The sequence below is a fragment of the Carassius gibelio genome, chromosome B7, assembly GCF_023724105.1.
Source record: "Carassius gibelio isolate Cgi1373 ecotype wild population from Czech Republic chromosome B7, carGib1.2-hapl.c, whole genome shotgun sequence".
NCBI lineage: Eukaryota > Metazoa > Chordata > Actinopteri > Cypriniformes > Cyprinidae > Carassius > Carassius gibelio.
This window is the reverse complement of record NC_068402.1, coordinates 22,903,849-22,929,870: the sequence shown is the minus strand read 5'-3', so window position 1 is coordinate 22,929,870 and position 26,022 is coordinate 22,903,849. Positions and strand designations below refer to the sequence as shown.

At 34.9% G+C, this 26,022-nt stretch overlaps 1 long non-coding RNA gene across 3 annotated transcripts; it reads right to left on the bottom strand.

Annotated features, from left to right (window-relative positions):
- Positions 1-7,772: 7,772 nt before the first annotated feature.
- Positions 7,773-13,885, bottom strand: LOC127961707 (uncharacterized). 3 transcript variants are annotated; one of them, XR_008154494.1, is made up of 7 exons: positions 13,623-13,883; positions 13,473-13,523; positions 13,211-13,353; positions 12,629-12,799; positions 12,360-12,485; positions 10,171-10,370; positions 7,773-7,885 (listed from the first exon to the last, which is right to left on the bottom strand). It is a non-coding gene; the product is annotated as an uncharacterized LOC127961707 (long non-coding RNA). The 3 variants fall into 3 exon arrangements; XR_008154493.1 differs by having other exon boundaries at positions 7,789-7,885; positions 10,160-10,370; XR_008154492.1 differs by lacking the exon at positions 7,773-7,885 and adding an exon at positions 13,061-13,111 and having other exon boundaries at positions 9,504-10,370; positions 13,623-13,885.
- Positions 13,886-26,022: the final 12,137 nt, after the last annotated feature.

Sequence of the window (26,022 nt, the reverse complement as noted above, 5' to 3'; positions counted from 1 at the left end):
TTCATTTCTTGGTGAACTATCCCTTTAAGAAGAAGAGAAAGAGAGAGTTAGAGAAACTAAAATCTCTCTGTTAGTACATCTTTCACACTTAAGTGAAAAGTTAATGGTCAGTATTATTACGACGATAATGCCCTTGAAGGCAAAATCCCAGAGCAGATCATTTGTCAGATACAATACCAAGCCCACATGACTGTTCTCTGTAGGGTGAATATGTTTCTGATCATATGTTAGTATGTGTATGGGTGCAGTGACACATAAAAATGTTTCTCCAAGCATGCACCTTGGGGCCACATATGCTTTCACTTGCCACCACGGTTTTGCCACCATTACAGTAAGCTCCCTGAGTTCATTTATCACCATCCTCTCAGTGACAGCACAGTGGCATATACACATTCCCCTGTGCATTTGTCCTCTTTCTTGTTTGGGAACTCTCCTGCACAATCCGTCTCTAAAGTGCTGTGGCCCAATCCAAGACAGTTAAAGTCTTTACGACCAGTCCTGGTTTTAAGGGCCTTCTTAAATAGATATGTGCATGCCTCAAATTTCCCTGCTGGTTAATAAAGCATCACTCTGTGGTGGGCTGCGTTTGAAGTTATACACTCCATATATATTGAACCACTCATAAGTAGTAAGAGAAAAGCTTGCCCTCCTTCATTCCCATGTGAAGGTTAGCAGGCTTTATGAGGGACAGCCATACCACTATTGAGCTCATTTTAACATTCACTATTGGATTTTATCCAGGCACTTGCAACTTGGAGGTTCTGCATGTATATTCCAGCAGTCCACTGATGAAAACACAATTGTATTTATGTATTATTGTTTAATAAAGGAACTACTAAACCACTGTTCCGTTAAATGAATATTCACATGTTTTTAACATCATAAACTTACTTTTGGGTCAACAGAATTATCATAAGTTCACCTTTTTGCATACAGAACGTAGTGGAGACTAAATGCAAGTTGGAAATTATTTCACTACATACCTTCAGATCTTGAACTGTAGATAGGTGATGCATTATTCAGCAGAAGGTATTTGCAGCCACGCCAGCTGGAGTGCTGTGGGTCTGTTGTAGGTGATCAAGCATGACCTGTCGAGGTGTTTATGAGGAAATGTATACATGAGGACACTGAGCTGAATTTAAATAGGTTACAAGGAGTCAATGAATCTCGTATGGCTCAGACACTGAAACATTGGGGTTTGCACAAAAATGATACCTGTCAAGCAAGGATTAGATTTAACCTTTTGAGTGTGGGTGACGACTATAAAACAGTTATTCTTAAGACAGAATCACAAGGCACGTGATTAAAATTAAAACGCCAGATAAAATTGAGAAATTTACCATCCATGCTGAATATATATAGCTCAGAGCAGGTATAGTGTGTGCATAAGGTGAAGATAGGTCACCACACGTAGCTGCATGTATATTTTGTGTGCTACATTATAATAAATAAATAAAAAAAGTCATTATGCAACATGTTTAAATTACCTGTTGAATATTTTTCTGTAGCTATTCTTACCTTGTGCACTGCACAGTAATAAGCCTCATTAGCATAATTAGTAATTGAGTGTTATTATTTAACTTACTTCTATTAGGGACTATTTTCAGTTTACAGTCTTATTGAATTAATTTGATTGGTTAACATCAGGTGGTTACATATCATTAATTATAAATAAAATGTCTGGTGCCATCTATACTATACTTGTCATACTTTGGCTATTTAATTTTACTGAATAATATTTTTTATTCAGCAAGGATACATTAAATTGATCAAAACAGTAAATACAAATTAAATAAATTAAATATATACTTTTACTTATTCAGAATAAAAAAAAAAAAAAAAAAAAAATGTCCTGTAATAAATGTAAGTAATACAAAATATTTCTTGAGCAACAAATCAGCATATTAGAATTGTTATATTAGAATTGTTTCTGAAGGATCATGTGACACTGAAGGATGGAGTAATGACTGAAAATTCAGCATTGCCATCCCAGTAATACATTTCATACTCAATATGCCATTTATACTTTCTATAAGTTATTCTTTATTTAAAAGGTTTATGCACCTTAAGACTGTAGACTTTAAAATACAATGGGTTTGGCATTTCTGTCCTCCTCACTTTCAAGAGTTCCACAGCTATTAAACGATATTGGCTTACAAATGTGACCTATTCTCTGATCTTTTTGTATCATGACACCAAAGGGATAGGGGTTCAGACTGCCCTGATGAGTATTATCAAAGACGCTTTAAAAATAGTACACCCAGCCCTCTGACCTGGCACTTAGCATTACTAAGATGGATTAGGGTAATAGCAGAGGTTATAGAAGGCTTATGTCCCTATCAGCACTCCAGACTTCAGCCTTGAGTACCTGCTCTTCTCACCACACATTCTGACCCATTTACAACATAAAATTGCAATGGCTCATTTTCCCGAAGCACATAAGTAGTACTTAATCTCTACGACAGGTTTCCCAAATCCATCGTTAACCAAGTAGAGTAAAAAAACATTTATAAATTAACTGGAGCCTCAAACCACTCAAAAGTGCAATACATACAACTTAAATGGATCTTTCTCATTGCTTTTACAGTTTATCAAAGGGGATATATATATATATATATATATATATATATATATATATATATATATATATATATATATATATATATATATATATATATATATATATATATATATATAATTTTTTATTATTATTATTATTATTATTTTTTATTTATTTATTTTTTTGCATTATATTTGGCAGTCTTGCATGCCATGTGATAGGCTTAAATTATGAAAAGGAATAACTTTATGTAAGTTTACTTAGATAAGCATCTAATTTCAAGCGAGATGACATATTCTTAATAATGATAGATGCTTCACAAGAAAATGTGCGAAGATAAGTTTGACATATTTGGGTCACATAAGTGTGCAGTACTTTTTACAAATAAACAAACATAAATAAATGCTAACAAAGTTAATTTTGAGTGAGAGTGTGGTAAATAAGCTTTTTCATTTTCTCTTCATCATCCTCTTCTTTCTACATTGTCAAGATGAAATATGTTCCTGTAGCCTATATGCAGCATGCACTGATGCCGTTTATTGCAGTGCTTTTCAGTGTGCACATCCAGGGCCGAACCCACCATTGATGTTCCAGAGGTCAAGACCTCCGTAGTTTTTCAATAACATTAGTTGTAAAATAATTACATCTACTTTGGTGCTGCAAGGATAAAAAGCCAAGATAACAGATCTTCTCATCTGAGATGCTTCAGCAGGGTTGTGCGTTATACATTGCCTGCGATAATATCACAATTGTTGTTTTAACGATGTGCAATTTGACATGATCAAGTATTTTCCAAAGACCATTTAAAACACCAGTAGGCTACAGAGTGCACACGTACATTACATGAAGTCTGGTCTAGTGCATGTGCGCATCAAAGTGCGTTCTTCAGTCTAGTGCATGATTAAGTCTATTAAAATTAATTTAGAATGGTCACAAATTAAGACAAATAAAAAAATAAAGTTAATGAATTTCACACGAAGAGTGCTGTTTTTCTCCAAAAATGACCATGATTACAAATGTTATATTAATATTTTACAACAACTAAATAAACAAGATGTTCATTAAATACTTTTTGCATATATTTATGAAATTACAGCTTGAAAACATTTACCCTAATTTTTAATTATCTATTCATTTATTTTCTTCACCCATCAATTTTAAGCATGCTCATTATTATACATTATATTTGTAAAAACCTAGACTTGGATTTTGGGAGAAAAAAAAAGAATCGTAGTTTTAAAAATGCATAATTCAAATGCTTAAGTTGTAGGTCTGGTACAGAGGTTTATACATAAAAAAGAATAAAATACTTCTATTAATAGAAACATTAGCCATAGGCTCAAAGTTGAAGAAACACCCACACATAAGAAGTGCACATTAATGATTTGACTAATTATTATTTCAGATGAATTTATATTATTGTTGCTTATATAATGGTTTGCTAAATGGTCGGCAAGTGCAAAGTCAGGCTTAGTTAACCCTCACACATTTGAAGCTGGTTGCTGAGATGACAATACTTCTGTCTGTGAAAAAGAGCTGGCGTGCTGTTTGTGTGAAAAGAGGTGACACTTTCAGTCTGACTGTCCATGTGAGATGAGCTGTCGTTTTGCTTGTGCGCCTGCATCAGAGACAGAGCCGAGAGTTAGTGGGTTGTCAGTGGGGAAACAAGTCACCCTGTGGGTGTCACATAGGATGAGGTGCGTCCTGCTGTGTCTCCGCCAGCAGATGTCAAAGCCGATATGTTATTGAGCCCATTTCTCATGAGGGGTGACCTATAATTCACTCACCTTTCTGTACTTTGAAATCCATTGCTTCTGACAGCTCACATTTACTGAGGATTTTTAATTAGCAGTGATGGTGGATTCAACTCACAAATATCAAACGATTTCATAACAACCAACATCTGTTTTTTCAGCTTATTTTCTCTATTACAATATTTTGTAAAGTTGATCAGTTTTGTATAGCCAAATGTTTTGGCAATTCTTTGCAGCTTGGGAAAGTTGTGGCCTAATGGGTAGAGATTTTGACTCCTAATCCTAAGGTTGTCAGTTTGAATCTCCGGCTGACAATACCATGACTGAGGTGCCCTTGAGTGATGCACCATACCACCAACTGCCACAGCATCAAATGTCTGCCCACTGCTCCGGGTGTGTGTTCAAGGTGTGTGTGTGTGTTCACTGCTGTGTCTCAACACTTTGGATGGTTTAAATGCAGAGCATAAATTCTGAGTATGGGTCACCATACTTGGCTGTATGTCACTTTCACTTTTCACTTATAGGCTATGAACCACCCACTTTAGCAGGAAGATCTAATTCACATTTAAAATGACCAAGGGTATCACATGTTGTTAGTTCTTCCCCAAAGTGCTCAAATTACTAGTAATTTTCTGGCAGGACATTATTTAGAAATTGTATGGACATTTCCATAAACCTTTAAACACCACAATGAAGTACAAAAAATATTAGAAATAAAAGAAAATAAAAGGAAAGGAAAGAAAAGAAAAGAAAAGAAAAGAAAAGAAAAGAAAAGAAAAATCTTTTCAAATGTATATAGTACATTGTGCTTTTTATATAGATTAAACTTTTGTTTATTATTTTTGCAGTGTATTTAGTTAAAATTAATACAATTCTGTCTGAGATAAAATATCCTAGGTCAAATATAATATGCATCCGATGTATTGTCTGTCTATAAGGGGTTAAAGTAAACAAATGTTGTTTACTTGTGTCCATATCACATAGGTTATCGGATAAGTTGCTCCTCGCTCTTCCTGTGGTACAGGATATACAGTGCCACCGCTGCTAGCCATTTTGGTTCCCTAAGCATAATTCCTTTATGATGCCCTCCACCCCAATATATATATATATATATATATATATATATATATATATATATAGACATTATTTATAAAAATTACCTCAAGTTAGCACCAGCAAGCTTGTTAGCTAGACAGTTAGCATCAGCTAACAATATTTACTTATTTTCAGTATGGATATGAATAAACATTCATGTCTGTCTACTCGTCTAGTTAATCCAAACAATATAACGTTACTGTTGATAAACAACAGCCTATAAAAACAGACGTCACATAGGACATGGTAGCATTTTAATAAAACTGTTAATATTATGGCAGCGGGGAATTTGAACATGCACAAGTTATTTTATTTAATCTGTGTTAATTTAATGTTTTTTTTTTTTTTACCTAAAACACAGAGACGCTGATTGATGTGTCTGCATTAGAGCCCGACCGATAAATCAGCCGGGCCAATCTTATCGGCCGATATGAGCTTATTGCATTTAAATCGGCATTGGCGTTTAGAACGGCCGATGAAACATGAGAAACAGAGTCTCATCCTTCACTCATGTTATGAGTGTTGCATAGTTTGCCCACCAGACCCAGACAGCACACATACGTTGTGCCGATGTCGAGCCGACCTACAAAATTCCATCGGGACGATATCGCTCAGGAAGCGTTTGCTAATAGGCAAGATGTCTCGGCGACGTCGGCCTCTGATCGGAAATGCTCTCTGGCCGATGCTGAGACGATACATCCCGGCCGCTCTGCGTGGACGCGGTTCACCGGCGTTTTGCTCATCGTTAGGGACCACCCGCGGCTACCGCAGCTGGTTTATAATAAAACAATACACACCACTCTCAAGAACAGACGCAACTTTATTAATATTTTCATTTATTTCATATTACATGTACAAATACAATAACATTTACCAGATGCTTTGATCAAAAGTGGATAATTCGGGATTATTTGTAGTCTTTTGAACATTAACCATGATTTTACTACAGCTTTTGCAGTAAAACCATAGAAAAAACAAAAGCAACCATAGTTTTACTACAATCACCATGATTTTACTACAGCTTTTGCAGTAAACCCATAGTAAAAACAAAAATAACCATTACTACAGTACTTGCATGGTTAAATGTTGTTTGAGTATAGCACCTTTTGACAATACTTATTTCAAAGTAGGTTTACAGGAAATGCATGTTTCAAGGTTACAGTTTAAAAAGCCAGAGATGACTGAGACTCACTGGGAAGACCATCTAGTTCATAATAAAAAGTCATGTGTTCAGTGCTGTCAGCATCGCATGCGAACTTTATGCCAAGAACTTTTTAAAAAGAGTTACATAAACACAAAATAAAACCAGGCAAACAATACTAATTAAGCAATTAAAATGTTGCATGATAAAAGTTCAAAAATATTTTCTGATAAAATCTTACTAAACAAGTCTCTAGTTTTGTATTCAGTTAACATTAACATTATCTTTCAACATTTTTAAAGTGATGCTTACAAATAAAAGGGGACATGTAGGTCCACATAACTCAGAGAGTAAATATTGTTCATTTACAGATATAAGAGACGTTACAATAAAGCAGTTTGAAAATCATCAAATTTACCCTTATAGGCAAAATAAGGATAATATTTGTTTTGTGTGTCCAATGTTTTGTGTGTTCATGTACAGTTGTCGTCTGTAGTCATTGTGAGCGTTGGTGTCATCTGAAGTCTTCACAAGTGAGTTTGGATTCAGTCTGGAGCTGCTGTAATCTCTAGAAACCTTGGGATGGCCATCCTGAGATAAAAACAGGAAATAAAAAGGAGAAAGTTTAGAATAGATGCTGCTGTTCATATTATTTCAGACAAAATATTATTTATTTAATCACATATAACTGGAGTGCATGGTTATTAGATGTGTTGTGTGAATACTAAACTATGTATTTTAATTTAATTTAAACAACAACAAAAAAAAGTGTGTCCGAGCCCCAAATATTATTTGGAAGGCTATTTTCAAAGTAAAATACCAATAGGTTTTGTTTCCTTTAGTGGACTTTGATAAATTCTTGGTGTTAGAATTTAGTGACCTCACTACAGGCCATGCACCATAGATGCTGCTGCCTCAATTTGAGCTTATTTTGCTATATATATATATATATATATAACACTGATAATAGTCAGAAATGTTTCTTCAGAAGCAAATCAGAATATAAGAATGATTTCTGAAGATCATGTGACACTGAAGACTGGAGTAATGATGCTGAAAATCCAGCTTTACCATCACAGGAATAAATGACTTCTCTAAATATATTCAAATAGAAAACTATTATTTTAAATTGTAGTGAACTGTTTTCATTTCATATATTAAACTGTGGTTGCCATAAAAGACTTTCAAAAACACAAAAAAACCATACCTTCCCAAACTTATGATACAGTTGTGTATGTTCAAGATTGTACTTAATGGTCCTGCAGTTTCTAGCATCTTGGAGATGTTGTCTGACAGCAGCAGTGGGCCGTCAGGGTGAGCAGGGCTCTGCTGGCCCTATAAAAAACAAAATTGTGTGAAAAAAGCTTTTAAAGACTATTTAGTTATCATTTACATTTGTGTAATGTTCACAAATTGCTTGTGATTAGTTTAGTTGAGGTTGACCTGGAATATCCTACATTAAAAAAAGTATATGGCCAGCACTACCCTTTTGATGAAAGAAGTCACATCTGATTTGTCACGAGCATTAATGACAGAATCATCAGCCAATCAAAATTTTGACATTCAATGACAGCACACCCTCTGGGTCTAGAGACGTGCCCAGTGCTACCCCAGCGTTAGACTGCCCTTTTAGTCAGTGATTTCCAAAGTAAATTAAATGAAAAGAAAATACAGCCTACAGACCTGGTTGCCAATCTACTAAAATGCTTTTTTAAGGTGCTATTTTGCAGACAAAAAGAGAATAACTGAGAAATGAAGACCTACAACTGAGAAAGGAAGACCTACACCTAAACTGAAGGCCAGCAACATTTGTATGCACCATTTCAAAGATTGCAACTACGAGTGCTATGAGTGGCTAACAGTTAACACCAAGCACAAGTTATTTTGTTGGCCGTGATTACTTTTTAATATGAGTCAAGGGACATGAAAAGAGTTCTTTATTATTTGATGAGTATTGTATCATGCACATTGTTATAACAGAGGTCGACCGATTCATTGGTTTTGCTGGTTAATCGGCACCGATAGTTGATTTGTAGAACTATCGGTTATCTGCAAAATCCATGGAGATATTTTTCCGTGTTGCGTTTGTTTTGCCATGTGACACTGTGCGCTGCACAGAGTGGGAAACTTCAGACGCGAGTTTAAATGCAGCCGCTCACATAGTTTTCTATTAAATAACATTATATTAATCTCAAATCATTGTAAATTTACATAATGACTTCACCCTAGGCTATAAATTATGTATTGTGCATTTTACAGCAAAACGTTGGTCTTTCTGTGGCTCTAATACAGTCTGTATGCTTCATATAGAAAGCTGTAATACAGATTGCGCGTTTTCTTTCCGTTTGCTCTTTTTTTTTAACACTGAACTTTAAACATATATGCCACATAGCTCATTCCTGAAGCAAACTTATGTCCGTTTGGTGATTAAATAAACAGTTTTAGACCGCTGCTTGAATTGAATGTGACGCATCCGGTGTGTGTGATAACTGTGACTTCTCAAAGACGCTGCGCATGATTAGATAATCATGCACTGTTCTAAAATAGCAGCAAATAAAATGTGATGCGTTCGGTGTGTAGGGTTGGGTATCGTTTGAATTTTATCGATTCCAATTCCGATTCTGCTTATCGATTCCTAGTTTCGATTCCAATAAGAAAAAAAATCCAATATAAAAAATTAAGTCAAACATTTAGATGTCAAACATGTTTCTGTCTTTTTACAAAGCATTCTGTTACAGCTGAATAACATGAGCAAAAATCAGCAGCTTACAAAACACTGCAAGAGGAATTTTGCCTGTGCTTAAAAAAAAAAAAAAAATACCATAGCAAAAACGATTAATTAATAAAAATATTAAAGTGTTAAAGACAAGTAACCTGTCAGTAGTAAGATATGAACAAACAAAATCAATTAGCAATATCCTAAATACAACTAAACAAAATTTCAGGTACAGAAACTGTAATTAAAAGTTTAAAAACACTGCATAGTTTTCTTTTTATAAATAAAATAAAGATTAATCAATTAAAGTTATTAAATATATTCAGTCGAGATCAGTGAATGATTTTCTTTTGTTTCTTTTGTTCTTTGATTAACATTAATGACAGACGCATTTATTAGGCTGTTGTCTCTTTAAACAAAAATACTGTACATGTGTGTTTTCTTTCTCATCTGTTTACATTCATGTAAGACAAAAACGTTTGTGTTTATGATGATATACTGATGTAGTTTTCTGTATATTGGTCGAAAATATGAAAGAAGTCAGTTTCGGCTCGGAACAACCTTTTCTACAGTTGAAATACATGGAATGGTCCGAGAATGGACACAAACCCGGGAACCCGCAGCGCGACCTCTGCTCTCGTTCAGTATCCATTTTGTTCAGTATTCATTTTAAAAACTATTGGTTTATAAATCGGTATCGGCCAGTGTGGTCCAAACTAGCTATCAGTATTGGAAAAATCCACTATCGGTTGATCTCTAGTTGATAATACTGTGGTGCTGTGTGGATGTCCAGAAAAAAAAAAGACCAAATCAATACCGGTGGCTACTGGTGATACATTGAGGTCTAATGAAGCGAAATGATCGGTATTTAGGAGAAAATGAACACTACTTACAACAGTATTACCTTTAATCCATAGCCTGGGCAACCAGCTGTCAGCACGTTCACAACTGTCTATAGAAACTGTCTATAGAACGTGACTTCTCTGTCGCATGACAACAGATGCACGGGCAAGATACTGGAGCTGATGACGCTGTTTCCGGCGCAGCATCGTGATGTCTATCAGCCATCGGCGATGGACGATGGCATCGTCAATCAGGCCAACCCTAACCAGGATGACATAATTAAACAATTGTACACAACTGTTGTACACAGTTTATATAATTTATTAGCTAAACAAATGCACAGCTTCCACCAATAAAAAAAAATAGTTAAAGCAAGAGTACAGCACCAACTACTGTTACCCGGATGAGCCTGTGTTATTACATTTTACAGGTTTTTATCCAGGGATAACATGCATCGGAATGTCGCAACTGACCAATCAGAATCAAGTACCCACAGAGCCATGTAATAAAAGTAATTAGCTAATGGTAAACTAATCATTTACAAAACATGACTATGTGTTCATAGATGATTAATAAGTGATGTTAATATTTTTATCTATGTTCTGTAGATTAAGTTATAAATAACTTACAAAGCTTTCTGCACCCACAATCTAAAGTGTAAACTACTCATCAGTTGTAAATGTAAACTTTCCGGTTACAGGTTGGTTGATTTTGTGTGTGTGTGTGTTGGTGTGTGTGTGTATATATATATATATATATATATATATATATATATATATATATATATATATATATATATATATATACACATATATACATATATATATACATACATACGCACACACAACTGAAAACCACAAAGTTTGTAAAACATTTACAACTGATGAGTAGTTTACACCTTAGATTGGGGGGTGCAGAAAGCTTTGTAAATGATTTATACTGTTTATTGAGATAATAGTACAATGTTGACATTTCAATGATTTATAAGTGATTCATAATATATTAACTAGTAACTATTAAAAATTAAGGATCTGTTTGATTTTTTTTGTGATTTTATTTTTTTTAAGATTGCTTATGAAAGATGTGTAAATCATATCATATTACTTAATCATTAGTGAATGTATATTCATGTCACTTGTAAATTATTTATAACTTAATCTACAGAACATAGATAAAAATATTAACATCATTTATTTCTATGAACACAGTCATGTTTTGTAAATAATTAGTTAATCATAATCTAATTACTTGTAAATTACTTTTAAAATGATTTTACAAAAAGTACACAAATTATTAGTATATCACTTATTAGGCGCTTATGAATGTTTTGTAAATGATTAGTTCATCATTAACTACTCACTTAAAAGTGACTTACAACTGAACTTTATTATAAATTGTTACCAAAAAGTCACCCACACCTTGGAAGACCTGAGGGAAAGTAAATTAACAGCAAATTTTCATTTTGGGGTGAACTATCCCTTTAACCCACACTAATCTAGCCTACTGCTGAAGTTGTTGATCAGCCCTGTCATTGTTGTTGAGAGCAGGTGTGGGGCATAATATGTGCATTAAGGGGCGGTCACACTGCACTTTTCATTCCACTGACTTCCATTCATACGCATGCGAATGCGTCAGACCGGAAACCCAGTCTTATACGAAAATTTTCGCATTTCGCTGTGTTCGAAAGTTCAAGTTTGGTGAACTTTGACCTGCGAATTCGCATCACGTGAAGTCGTAGTCAGTAGATGATCGATACGTCACTGCGTGACCTCTCTGTACAGAAATTAAAAAATGAAGTGCTAATTTTAGCCGTAGCGCAGCATCATATTTTATATAATACATATTTAAAAGATAATTAAAAAAGAAGCTGCATGGTTCGCAGTGTCAATGGAAACAGGAACAGATGGCACATTTGAATGAGGACACGTTCTATATTTTTTTTATTGTTTAGTGTGTATATTTATAGAGAGAGAGAGAGACAGAGTGCAATATAATAAGACGCTTTCAACGCCATCGCCAAAGACACAGTAAAAGCACAGATTAACCCATGTTGTGATAAGGGGAAACCGTTATATCTTGCTCCCGCCCATATTCGCAGCGGCGTCCGAAATAATTTTGCACGTTCAAAGGCTAGTGTGACCGCACCTTTACACATACGGCTGCGTTAGCTGTAACAGAGATGTGTAAGATGTGTACAGGTATCTAACAGTTGTTTACTGAAGGCCCTGACTGAAACCCCACGGTACTCACTGTCTGACAGCAGGTTCACTCAGACTCTGCTCATGATCACTGAAGAATCCAGGAACAAAACAAGCAATCTGACACAGAGTCAACAATATTAACTCTGCAGTTCCAGGTTCATTAGAAGGAAACAAGCTAGAGTAGAGGTGAAATGGAGATAAAAGACAGAATAATATGTAACAATTATAATAACATGTAATATACATATTCTACTACTAAAAATATAATCTTAAAATAACACAATCTATATTTTTAGTTTTAGGTTGAGTGTGACTTACGTTATGATGTCAGGGACTTCTTAAAATTGGTGAAATGTATTCTGAAAAAGGCATATTCATGTTTTTCATGAGCTTCTTCAGGTCACCTGTATTTCTAAGTCAGAATCTCCCTTCAGAAATGTTGAAATCTTGGAGCTTCACTTCTGTTCTGTAGAGTTTCTTTCTGTCCTCCTGAAATCATAGAACAATTTGTATTAATATCTGTTTATCATGAAATATCAAAACTCATGTGAACATGATTTCAACCGATTACACTCTCACTGTAAGTGACGTCATCGATTCAGTAAATCAGCCTTTTCCAATAACATACTGACAAATCACCAGCAAAACATTCAAAGTGCCATCAAAATATCTCATACACACACGAAGATTTGATTAAAAGCCCAGCGTTTCATCAACAAGAGCTCAATCTATATAGTTAGCCTAACTTACCTGAAAACTGCTAAGATGCTAACGGACTTTTTCGAAGAAACTAAACCGTTTCTATAAAATATATTTAATTGAAACATGTCAATAACAAGCAAGAAACGTGTCAGGAACATTTGTATGTAATATTTGTGTGATTTTAGCGACTAAACTTACCCAAAACAGTGTAAACTGCAGCGAGAGACGGAGATTACTGCTTGCCAGTAACGGTTTTTGTGTTGATGCCCCGTTTCCATGGCAACTCTGCTCCCCGCTTGCGCAGGACTCAACGCGCACACAGCATTTACACAAACAAACATCTAGAGATAAAACATTACATTTATAAAGTACAGTCTCATTCAATAATCATTCAATAATTAATTTAAAAATCATTTTGTTTTAATCATCAACAAGAGCTCAATCTATATAGTTAGCCTACCTAAAAACTGCTAAAATGATAACGGACTTTTCCGAAGACACTAAACCGTTTCTATAAAATAAATTTAATTGAAACATGTCAATAACAAGCAAGAAACGTGTCAGGAACATTTGTATATAATATTTGTGTGATTTTAGCGATTAAACTTACCCAAAACAGTGTAAACCGCAGCAAGAGACGGAGATTACTGCTTGCCAGTAACGGTTTTTGTGTTGACGCCCCGTTTCCATGGCAACTCTGCTCCCCGCTCGCGCAGGACTCAACGCACACACAGCATTTACACAAACAAACATCTAGAGTTAAAGCATTACATTTATAATGTACAGTCTCATTAAATAATAAATTTAAAAATCATTTTGTAGTTCAGAAGCAACAGCAACAATAGCTCACCATATTATTTCACAGGATTATTTCTGAAAGCCTGTAAAAGAGTGAAAAACACGGTGGAAAAGCAGTCAGGACTTCTCTTTAATAACCCGCTTTTACATTTCCCCTCCGAGAAACTTCTGAAAACGCATTAAGGCGTTAACATTAATGTTAAAAAAAATCAAAAAGTTAACGGTAACATTATTTGAAAATGAGCCAGACTCTTCAGCTGCCCATAGACTGTATAAAACACACCGTGTGCCTTACTAGTACTTTTTCAGTGTCACAGAATTAACAAAGTAGTATTTTTTGTCTAATTGAGCATAAGTGAAATCGTAACGTTACCTCAGAGCCACATATGTCGCTGGGATTATCCTCTTCTCTCTCTCTCTGGGTGGCTAAAAGAGACGAAATACTGGGCACGCGCACACAGAGAAGCGCGGCATCGGCCCGCGGTCGTGAACCAACTCAGGGCCGACGATTGATGAGCTGGAGAACAGAGCACTGACCAAATTATATCGGCCTCCGCCAGGCCGATGTTTCATAGATGTTTTAGGTATAGAGGCCGACGTTTCGATATTGGGCCGACGTCGGCCAGACGTACATGTGCTGTCTGGGGAGGGAGCTCCGCAGTTGCAGAGAGTCTGCAACTCCACTAGAAGAAAGCGATCAGCTAAGCCACAGAGATGTACTGTTTTCACGGTAAGTCTGTCGTTCGTCATGTGAGATGATTTAGTTCATACACTGTATATAAAAACGGTGTGGCAGTTCTAGCTAACGGTCCTATCATTATCACTTCTAAATATTCTGTAACATCACTTACAGCCACTAATGCATTGGTATATTAGATTAGCCACAAAGCTAATACCATGTTTATCAGTGGAAGAGCGCCAACGTTAATAAGATGTCAAACTATAACTTTAGCGTTTATCTTATTCTAAATATATCTGCAGTGTTTCCCACATAATGACCGCGTAAAGGGCCGTTCACATATCGCGCCTAAAAACGCGTGGAAAACGCTAGGCGCGCCACTTTTTCCTTCTCCAAAGCGCTCGGGCAGAAGCGCTCCTGAGGCGTCTGCCTTTGCTAAGCAACCATGACGTGCTCTCTCCATGAAGACGGGGAAATTTCAGCAAAGGATACATGCAGCACTAAAAATCGCTCGCAGTACCTCTGCTACTAAATTTATTTCAAAATGGCAATCCATATACAGCTATGAACAGCTGTTCCTTCATCTTGGCTCAGTTTTCAACGTTGTTACGGGAAAGGATGAAGCTGATTGGTTAGTTCTTGTCACATGACCCGCGGTGCGCTTGCAGCATTATGAAAAGTTGAGATGTTTTTAACTCGATGCATCGCACCGCGTGCGCGTCACTTCCCTGCACAAAGAGAAGATGAGAAGATATACGGGTCTGTTGTGAATGTGTCTGTGAGAGCAAATATAATGTAGTTACAGTAACTACAGTAGGTGCGTCAGAAATGATTAAACCAGAGAGGACATGTAAATAAATATGAGCTGAACACGCGCTTTTTTCCTTTTTTTTTTCTTTCTTTTTTACAGATTGTTTCAAAGCAGCTTTACAGACATAACAGCAAAATGTTGTAATAATATGGTTAAATATAAGCAGGTAATATGTCATACCTATTGCTTGACAAAAAAAAAAAAAAAAAAAAAAAAAAAAAAAAATATATATATATATATATATATATATATATATATATATATATATATATATATATATATATATATATATGCTGTATGCTGTATGCTGTAGCAGCAAAGGGTGGGACTACTTCTGCAAATACTTTAACTTTAGTATTATAATTTATTTACAGTACACACACACAGACTGTTAAAACCAGCTTCAACTGGAAGAAAGTAAAAGTGTTAAATGTTTAAAATCAGACTGTTTTTTGATCATTAAAAAACATATACTTTTGATGTGCAATTGTTTAGTCGTTGAGACTGTAATCTAAGGCTTTTTTTAAACATAAATCTCTTCTGGAAAATGGTTTATACAGCCCACATACATAGAACAGGCAGATATTTTGCTATTGAATGTTGTGTAAGTGCAGTTTATAGGAAATGGGTCTAATATCCAGTTTATTTTCAAAATATCAGCTTATAAATCGGCTCTTTTCGAGTTAATATCGGCATCGGCCCCCAAAAATCCATATCGGTCGGGCTCTAGTCTGCATCGTCTGCACTCGAGCATTTCAGTGGGTTTAAATAGATCAGTCTTTACAGCGGATTTAGTTCCCAAACGACTGACAATTTTGACCTAAATATGATTTTCAGTTACAATAATTAGTCCTAAATTTTGACATTAATAACTTACTTTTAGCAACATCAGATGCACACGCGCTCACAAGATCTCCCGGTTCTTACTGACTCGCACTAAACGGTTCATTTGAATCAGTGAGCAGTCGACTCCAGAACAGCTGCAATCGGATGATTCTAATTCGTAAACGAATCGTTTGGTGCGATTTGCGATCCGATTTAAAAGTTTATATTGGTAAGACTCAGTTCGTTCATGATGAATCAGACACCCTGCGTGTCGGAGCACGTGATATATTATAGGGAGTAAGTGCTGCTGCTAGCCATTTTGGTGCCCTAAGCATAATTCCTTTATGATGCCCCCAACCCCGAGAAAGAAAATTTTTTTTTGTTTTTGGCAGTTTAACTTTTTATTACCAAACATAACTCAATACCAATAACACACAATAGCAGCATCACAGTATAAAACTTAAGAACACTAAAAAGAGAAAGAAAATCTTCGCAGCTTTGCTGACTTTGTAAACAGTCAAAAGAATAGCAAAATAAAAAAAAAATACATCAAAATAATCCAGACTTTTTTTTTTTTTTTTTTTTTTGCAAATTCAATGTCACTTTGAATAAATTAAATTAAATAATCATCAATAAGCACTAGGGCTGTTACTTTTGTGAAAAAATCATTTTCGATTTTTAAGACATAAGTGTTCATTGAATCGATTGTAAAATCGATTTTTAATGTCTAAAAAAAAAAAGACGTTTCCTTTTTCAACGTCAATAAACGGACGAACGTAAAGAGAGAGCTGGAAACACTCAAGTCAGCAATATTTCTTATTTATTGGCATGAAGTTTCATGGCAAAATTTTCGGGTCCAGAGAAGAGCGTTATTTATTCACTAGTATATGTCCAGCTGTTGAGAAGATGTCCCAGGACACTCAGGTAGGCTACAGCTGCGCAAGGTGGGGGTATTACTGCCAATTTTCCACCACAAAAGCCGGTCGCTATCAGCTTGCAATGGTCCTTTTCATAACTCAGAATCTCTTGTAACTAGATGCACGAATGAGGCGAATTCGCGTCTACCGTGCCGCGAAGCCTCCAGACGCATGGAAACACGACTTTACATTGTAAGTTATAATAACATAGTTTGCTGATGCTAACATTAACGTCAGGAAGTTCGAGGCACATTACGATTAGCAGCAGCACGCACAGGCAGCACATTTCACTTAATTTCTAGACTAGACCGGACTAGAGCAATTATTAAACATCTTTCTTGTTCCCCCTTTTTTGTTACATATACATGGCTAAATTGTGCCTAATATTTCTATAGGCTAATGAAATAATACCGGCATTTAAAAAAAAAAAAAAAATCATTAGGCTATTTTTGGTGCCCCCTCAGCACTTGGTGCCCTACACACAGTGCGTGATGCGCGTGTTGGGAGCGGCAGCGCTGGGAGTAACGATATGTTTTATGAATTGTAGTGAAGTTAAAAGTACGATATTATGCTATGTAGTGAAGTAAAAGTAAAAGTGACTCAAAATAAAACTACTCCAGTAAAGTACAGATACTTGAAAAATGTACTTAAGTACAGTAACGAAGTAAAGCTACTCCATTACTGTCCACCACTGTTAAATATATATATTTATTGTTCCCCCTTTTTTGTTACAAATACATGGCTAAAATGTGGCTAATATTTCTATAGGCTAATGAAATAATACCGGCAATTAAAAAAAAAAAATCATTAGGTTATTTTTGGTGGCCCCTCAGCACTTGGTGCCCTACGCACAGTGTGTGATGTGCGTGGTGGGAGCGGCGGCGCTGAGGATATATATAATATATTGTGAAATCAATCCCAAGGTTGGTGGAGAATTCGCATTATCTTTGGTCTCTCTAAAAAGTAAAATGCACTTCAGGTCTTCAAAGCTCTGGATGGATCTGTTTTTCTCCTTCAGCAGCAGATAATTGAATTGGATTTGTCAGATGAGCTGATACAGTAACAGCATCCATGAGTATTGATCCCTTAGCAATAGGCTGGACCAGAACCGATATTGCAGTTAAGTGAACTGTAAAAAAAGCCTGAAAAAAGTAAATGCCTTGCTCTCTTCTGGAGAAATGGATGGGTATCTATTTGTAGGCTTAAGAAGGCTATCAATGCCTAAATCCAGATGTCAGATTAAACTAACATAGAGCAGGATGAAGACATTCATAGATGCTAAGAGCACTAATGACCCAAATAGAAGTGGACAAGGAAAATGTGACCATATAAAATGTCCTTTCCTTAAACATAAATAAATTAATAAATATGTAATTTTATGTCAGCACTTTCTTTTCCTCTACTATGGGCACTTTTATGTCCCAGGGGTTGTTTTTTCATTATAACAAACACATTTCAGTTTGCTGTCATTTCAATTACGGCTACTAATTTTACCATTAATAAAGTTTATCAAATATTTATTTACCATGAAGAGTGCCAGTAATAAACATTTTTTTGATTAAATATAACACATATATTTGTTTTGTGCATCAGATGTAATTTTGACAAATTATTCAAACATTGCGAAAATGGGCAACTTTCAGGAGGACAAGTCCACAATGCTAAAAGTGTCTATAGATAAAGAAACATATACTGCAGTAAAAAGTTTTTTTTTTTTTTTTTTTTTTTTTTAATCAAATAACACCTGTTTCCCAAACCAGTATGTAGACTCCTCAGAACTGCATGAGTCAGGTCCCCCAAAAATATTAAATGACATTAAAACTTTGTTCCTATCACAAAATAATATGAAAAGGCTGCCAACTATGAAAATCTTTCATCTTGTAAAGTGGTATTAAGCGATTTTTGCCAAATGATGTTGAAATTTGGAAGCACAATTATTATTTATTTGTTTATTTATGTATTTTTTCTGACCTACATGTGTGTAGTTTAAGATGTTTTAAGGCTCATAAATCAGATAATAATATAGCTTTAAAGCCAAGTCTGTGGGCAGTAGGAGAATAAATAATCTTTCAAGATAACAGATTCTTAAACATGAGAATAAGATTAAATGTTTCAATGAAAGATCCATGCTACAAACTGAAATAGAGAAGTTATAGTTTGTTTGTGTTTATGAATTTAATAACTCAGTTATAATTATAATATGAACTTTAACTCAGTTATAATATAAATAATAATTATGCTGGTAGCCTTCAGTAAAATCATGTGTCTAAAATGATTAAACGTTAATATTATTTATTTATTAAATTTTATTTGCACTAATGGAAATTAATTTATTAAGTTTAAAATGATCTTTACTTTTTTGTGGTCATTCTTACCTTTATACAACTTACCTTTATAAATTTCTTAGATAATAATAATAATAATAATAATAATAATAATAAAATTAAAAAAAGAAAACATACAATTGGTCTTTTACCAAGCAAATGAAATCAACAAAGAATCTGCGTCTGAAATAGCATTTAGATCAGTGGTTCCCAAACTTTTCCATTCCACGACCCACCTAGACAAGTGCAATCTATTGCACGACCCACCAAAATATTTGAGAAAAAAAAAAAAAAAAAAGATATTACTTTAAGCCTAATTTTACTTAAAAGTTTGATGAGAGAAATTAAGTATTTAAGAAAAAAATAAAAAAAAAACATTTTATTTTAGAGTACATCTGAAAAATTTCACTACTAATATTTAAGTTTTAATTTTTTTTTTATTGTCATATATATATGATAAACATATGTGTCTCGTTTTAAATAAACCAATATATATATATATATATATATATATATATATATATATATATATATATATATATATATATATATATATACATATATATATATATGGATGACATTAAGTTCAGGCAGAAATTTATTTTTGCAATGGTTAAATAAATGTTCAGAAATATCTTCAAAAGATTTCTGAACTTTGGCAATTTTTTCTCTAAAAAGAGATGATACGTCAGGGAGTATTGCAATTTTTTCTTTACATTTTGTTATGTGGAAATTTTTAAATCTTGTAGTGTTACAATTAACCCTGTGTTTGTGCCCTGCTCATCCTGTACATGTGAAATGCTTTTTACAAACCGTTTCCCAAATGAAAAAAGTGCAGTATTCAAACGGACTATAGAAATGAAACATGGCCAACTTGAAACTGTTTTGGCATTTTCGTAACATTTGAATTTTCTGGTGTATCCAACCTCATGCAGAATATAGTGTATTGAAGTGAGCAAGTTTTTTTCTCTTTTAATAATGTGGACCGATTGAGCCTTTTAATGGCATTGCTCTTCACTATTACAGCTTGTGCAAGCCCGCGCTTCAAAACACGCAATGCACGCAGACTTCGAAAAATCACAATAAGGATATTGCTGTTCGTTATTAATGTTGGTGGGCTATATCTTTGTGATGAGTGGGTTCCCGGTTCCCACGTCCGTCTTCCCATGATTGTGAAGTTTTTAATGTGTTACACTGGTGCCGAAGCCCAGGAGGAAGGAGGGACGCGCTGCCGAAAATTATGTTTTAAGAGAGTTTATTTTCTAAAAGCTTACAATGCCAAAAGTTTGCATACTTGAAGAAACAGCCAGTTTTCAAAGTGCTTTGTGTTTTCCGCCAGTGTTCTTAAGTTTTAGACTACTACAGCTCCTTTAATTCATCACACATTTATACTTATTGAAAGGACAATGTACTGGGGCAACCAGTGGTTAAATAATTCTGTCAAAGTTAGTTGTATTAGAGCATAATGTCTGGGCCTTGGATAGCAAAGATTGACTATTGCATTAGCAAGCCTTGGGCTTGAACAGTGGGCCAATGCCCTGAATCAATCACTTATTGCAAAGAAAGTCTTACAAAGTTGTCAATGGGTAAAACTCTATTAAATCCAATAGTGCTAGACCAGAATATCTGACTTACACAAACCTGTGACTGAACCTTTACAATTCGCATTGTCAAACTTACTCCTATGCCACAATGCTGTCTTCACAAAAAAAAAAAAAAAAAAAAACAGCAGAGCTGATTCTTTCTTAAACAACTGTAAAATCACTGTGGAGTTCAAATATTCTGATATGGCAAATCTGACAACACAAACAAAGCTTTCGTAACCAGTTTGTCTTGAATAAAACCGTCACTTCTACCGTTTCATTTCCGGTGAGTGGCTTGCGTCCAAACCGAAGACGTTTTTAACACACACACACACACACACAAACAAACACTCACAGACAATGATAGCTATACTTCTGACTACTTTCACACACTCATTTTCCACTCTGCGGTCTTTTCTTGCACACATGTGGACACTTGGAAACACATCAGTTGATATGAGCGCACTCGTATTGACATACTGACAGCCGTACAATCACACACTCGCATATATACACACAGACACAGCTGCCTCAGTCAAATAATGTAAACAGAACACAAAAGCAGCCTGCTTCCATCCCACCTCCCACCCATCCACCCACACACAAACACAGCAATGTCACATATTAGTCTGAGTGGCTGGCAGCAGCCAAGGGTGAATCATGGTCTTGCCTGCAGCTGAGGATTATGGGGGAGAGATGCCAGCGTTCTTGCATTGCACAGAGGCAGGAGGGCGGACACAATCCCAGCAGGCCTAGAGGCTCCTTCCACACATTCAACACACCCACTCCCTAAGTCCTGGAAATTCAAACATCACAAACATACAAGTTAGTGACAAACAAACAAAAAATGGGCTGCATAAATTCAAATTTCAATGATATACAAAATAACAAAATCAATGTACACAGATATCAAAATCAATAGTGTAGGATCAATGACCAAATAAACATATTTGGACAGCAGATCATCATTCATAACTATAGATGTATTGTGACAAAAAACAAAAACAAAAATAAAATAAAAAATAAATTAAAAAGTTGCAACAGTTTTTTATTTTATTTTAAAACTAGGCTGCACTAGAATGGCCTCCACCTGGCCATTTCTTTCCCATCAGAAATCTGAAGAGACTTTATTTTAACAGGAAACAAACTGGTGCAAAATGTAGACCCTCAGAATGAATTAATTGAGTTTTAGTACTGGAGCCTCCTCTAGATTAAATTCATAATACACACATGCTGCATGCTGCATCCCAATTTACAACTTATAATATGTCCTAAACATATATATGCTTTTTTGGGAATAAAAAGTTTAGCTTTTTTGAGAAAGAAGCAGAAGAGAAGCATTGCCAGCACTGGAACTATACTGGGACATTGTAAAATTGCACTGTGTCACATGATACCCGCATTCTTTTACCATAAACCGGCCTGTCAATCATTCTGTGAAAATTAGCATCCTTATACTTTACTACATTTACACCACTGAAACAATTTTTCCTACCTTATTTGAGAGAAAACAAGCACCAATTTCGGCCAGATTTTTATACAGATTTTATACTGGTCCAGGAGTGTTTATGGTTGGAGGTAGTCTGTGCAAGACAGTGACCAGGATTGGGTTTCTTCTAAAATACAGATTCATTCATGGGCTAAGCACCTTTACTGCTTGCAACCTTTTTGATACAAAGAAACATGTTTTTAAAAAGTGACAAAATAACAAGTACTGTATGTTATATATCATTTTTGTGCAGTTCTCTCTCTCTCTCTCTCTCTCTCTCTCTCTCTCTCTATCTATCTATCTATCTATCTATCTATCTATATATATATATATATATATATATATATATATATATATATATATATATATATATATAAATTTCTATCTATCTATCTATCTATCTATCTATATATATATATATATATATATATATATATATATATATATATATATATATATATCTTCTTTTAAAATGGATATTTATGGTCCTTGATTATGATTAGTTGAGCTACATTCAGAGCCATTGTAAATTTACACCTAATGACCTAATTACGTCGGTATTACTGCACCCCTGTGTCTGTGTGTTGCTGCTATAATACTGCGCTAAGGAAATTGTCAGATTTGTATTTAAAAAGAGTTTTTTTTTTTTTTTTTTACAGTGACTTTAGAACAGATTAATTATCCACTCCACACTGTGTCTATTTTCTCTAACAATGTGCCTTAACTATTCTAAATTCACTGCAAACCATGGCTTCTTGGGGCTTATTGCTTTATTTAATGTTACTCCTGAAACATTTAAAATTCTGAAAGTAATTTTTGAAAGGACACTAAGCACATTTTCACTCAGTTTAGTCATACTGACTACTCCATACACTAAAAACAATATCTAATTTATCTCAGCTTTCTAAAGGGTGTTACTCCTACCATAAATACCTCACAAACTAGGTAAATTATAAACAGCCTGAGTGTGTGGGAGAGGATAAGATGTGGCCTTTTATTTAGCTGTCTGAGAAGTCTGCGATATTCCACAGCCAATGCCTCCACTCATCTCTCATCATTTTGCAAGGGGAGCCTCTGCTGGCTCAGGTTAGCTTTTTTGCACCTGCTTGTTTAGATTTTTTTTTTTTTTTTATTGTTGTGACATTACCTGACCCTTCCAGCAGTAAAGCCAGCATTCTTCAGCTTTCTGTCACAGAGTTACTTTTAATGTGTATTACTGCCTCACCCCCAGGCCAAGGTTTGGAATGAGGTCATAAATGTCATCCACATTCCCCCACACCATGCTGCCCATGTCCCATAAAGACCTGTAATGAAGGTGCCCAGCCTTCATGAACTTCCCATAACTCTTAACACACCAAAATGCATTAAAGCAGGAGTCTGAGAATAAAGGCAAATTATGTTCACCAAAGCAAGGGATTAGGGTTTCATCATGGCTGCATTTCTGAGATAATTAGGGTGGATGGTGAATATTCAAAGAGCCTAATAAACAGAAAATTTTCATATAAAGGCAGAGGCTATTTACACTGCAAATAGAGAAGATGGCAGTTATTTCCTTGCACTAGTAGCTACATGGTGAATAATGGCTCTTTTAAATGCAGCACTGAGTGCTGAACCAAATAATAATAATAATAATAATAATAAAAGGTAATTACCACTTTTCTACTACTACAATTCTGAAAAGACATTTATTCTCACTCTGAGAGAAAATAAAGTCAGATTTGCATGATATTTCTATTTTTAAAAACATTTGTTTCACTTAATTGCAAGCTTATTTTTCTTAAATCTGAGTTAACTGTTTATCATACAATTCTGACTGTTTTTCTCAGAAATGCAAGACCAAAAAAAAAATATATTATTTATGATATAAAAATTAGTAATCACCTTTTACATTTAAAAGTAATTATTGTTTTAATCAAATCTTGCAGAAACAAGCAGAAACTAAATTGGCGAAAATAAAGAAACATTAAGTTAGTGCTAATGCATAATGAATTTAATTTTGAATAAGTAGCCCTGTAACCATTTTAAAAAATATATATTTCGTCCCCTTTGAATTATAAGGTTCTATTTGACATTTTTGTCGAAATTGAGTTATTCCCATATAGTTATTCTGTGACAATTATTATTATTTTTTTTTTTACATTATGTGAAAGATTTGTGTGTGTGTGTGTGTGTTATACATTATAGGATTTCTATTTAAAAAACAATAAGGTTTTATCTACACAGTCGAATGGAATGCAAAAACTTTGAAGCTCAATATCTCAAAACTACTTGGAATGCAGATAGAACCTTTTAATTCCAAGGGGACACTTTGAGAACCCTGGTGTACAGAAGTGTTTTTCTTGCCATCAAATTAGTCTCATATTTACGGTGCCCGTAAGGGTGACATGTTCGGTTCACTTAGTTTTGTCATGGCCACAAGATATTAAAGGGATATTTCACTCAAAAATAAAAATGTTATGTTTATCTGCTTACCCCCAGGGCATCCAAGATGTTTTTTCTGTCGTGATTGTGGAATATGTCACCATTGTTTTTCATTCATGCTGCATCAAGAATTGCAAAAGTAACTCTGATCATCGTTCTGAGAGAAAACTAAATCTACGATTCTGCTTGGCCATGAGAAAATGTATATTTCATAATATATTATATATTATAATAATTATACTTTTTCATAAAAATGTTTCCAATTAAGAAATTTACTTACTGTCAGCGTGTTAAAAAAAACACTTTATTTGGATAATCTACCATACCAACACTGTCTTCACGCTAATCAGATCAAAGTAAACAAAATTCGATAAAATCTATCATGCAAAGCGATAAAATAGCTTTTCTTCCCTGCAAATGATCCAATGAAGAATGTGAATATTTAACTAAAACAGAAGATAAGTAGGTGTCCATATTAATTTCAGCAGTTGTAGCAGAGGGTGATCCTCTCAAAATGAAGGCTTCGCCCCAGCATGCAGTGCGGCGTGACATAGTTTCACACTTTCTATACTAGCATAATTATACAATACATTAACTAAGTATATAGATATGAATAAGCATTATCAACAATAAATATAAAAGTATAGCTCTAATAAGTTAATGTAATAATAATAATAATGATGATAATATACAAATATTTAATTAAAAGTTTAATGTTTGTTTACGCATTAAACTTGTGGCCACAAGAAAAATAGGTTGTTCCCTCAACCTAAGAAGTCGCAGCCACGAAAAATGCATGTCGTTCTCTCAACATAGCTGTGACGAGTGGGGTGGGGCCGAGAGCCGTGGGAACGGAGCGAGGCTGGTGGAGTGATTTGGAAATGAGTGACACCTGCGCTACTCACCGGTCTCGAGTCCCACGGAGGAGCTCCGGAAGTATAAAGAGGAGGAGTTACGACAGAGAAGGAGGAGAGAGGACCAGGCCTGATGTAGCTCATTTCCAAATCACTCCACTGGCCTCGCTCCATTCCCACGGCTCTCAGCCTTGCCCCACTCGTCACAAATATCTCGAGGCCATGACTTAAGGATGTTGTTACCTCCAAAAAATTATAATGTGGTCACAACATAATACCATGTTCCCAAGAGTTAATATGACATTCCCA